Genomic DNA, 1,322 nt, shown 5'->3' on the forward strand with positions numbered 1-1,322 from the left:
GGGTCAGTGCTGAGGGAGTGCCGCACTGTCAGAGGGTCAGCACTGAGGGCGTGCCGCACTGTCGGAGGGTCAGTACTGAGGGAGTGCCACACTGTCAGAGGGTCAGTGCTGAGAGGGTGCCGCACTGTCGGCTGGTCTATGGTTCTGTTACTGGAATGTGCTGAGTCTGTGCTGAGGGACTGCCACACCGCCGGTGGGTCAGTGCTGAGGGAGTGCCGCACTGTCAGTGGGTCAGCGCTGAGAGAGTGCCGCACTGTCGAAGGGTCAGCGCTGAGGGAGTGCCGCACTGTCAGAGGGTCAGCACTGAGGGCGTGCCGCACTGTCGGAGGGTCAGTACTGAGGGAGTGTGGCACGGTGAGACGGTCAGTACTGAGGGAGTGCTGCACTGTCAGAGAGTCAATACTGAGGGAGTGCCGAACTGTCAGAAGGTCAGTGCTGAGGGAGTGCGCTACTGTCTGAGGGTCAGTACTGAGGGAATGGGGCCCAGTCAGAAGGTCAGTGCTGAGGGAGTTCGGCACTCTCAGTGGGTCAGCGCTGAGGGAGTGCCGCACTGTCGAAGGGTTAGCGCTGAGGGAGTGCCACACTGTCAGAGGGTCAGCACTGAGGGAGTGCGGCACTGTCGGAAGGTCAGTACTGAGGGAGTGCCGCACTGTCAGAGGGTCAGTACTGAGGGAGTGCTGCACTGTCAGAGGGTCAGTACTGAGGGAGTAAGGCACTGTCAGAGGGTCAGCGCTGAGGGAGTGCCGCACCGTCGGTGGGTCAGTGCTGAGGGAGTGCCACACTGTCAGTGGGTCAGCGCTGAGGTAGTGCCGAACTGTCGAAGGGTCTGCGCTGAGGTAGTGCCGCACTGTCAGAGGGTAAGCAGTGAGGGAGTGCCGCACTGTCGGAGGGTCAGTACTGTGGGAGTGCCACACTGTCAGAGGATCAGGACTGAGGGAGTGCCGCACTGTCAGAGGGTCAGTGCTGAGGGAGTGCCGCACTGTCAGAGGGTCAGTACTGAGGGAGTGCCGCACCGTCGGTGGGTCAGTGCTGAGGGAGTGCCGCACTGTCAATGGGTCAGCGCTGAGGGAGTGCCGCACTGTCGAAGGGTCAGTGCTGACGGAGTGCCCCATTGTCAGAGGGTCAGCACTGAGGGCGTGCCGCACTGACGGAGGGTCAGTACTGAGGGAGTGCGGCACAGTCAGACGGTCAGTACTGAGGGAGTGCGGCACTGTCAGAGGGTCAGCAGTGAGGGAGTGCCGCACTGTCGGAGGGTCAGTACTGAGGGAGTGCCGCACTGTCAGAGGGTCAGTACTGAGGGAGTGCGGCACTGTCAGAGGGTC

Source organism: Chiloscyllium plagiosum, chromosome 18 (assembly GCF_004010195.1).
Source record: "Chiloscyllium plagiosum isolate BGI_BamShark_2017 chromosome 18, ASM401019v2, whole genome shotgun sequence".
In the NCBI taxonomy this organism is placed as follows: domain Eukaryota; kingdom Metazoa; phylum Chordata; class Chondrichthyes; order Orectolobiformes; family Hemiscylliidae; genus Chiloscyllium; species Chiloscyllium plagiosum.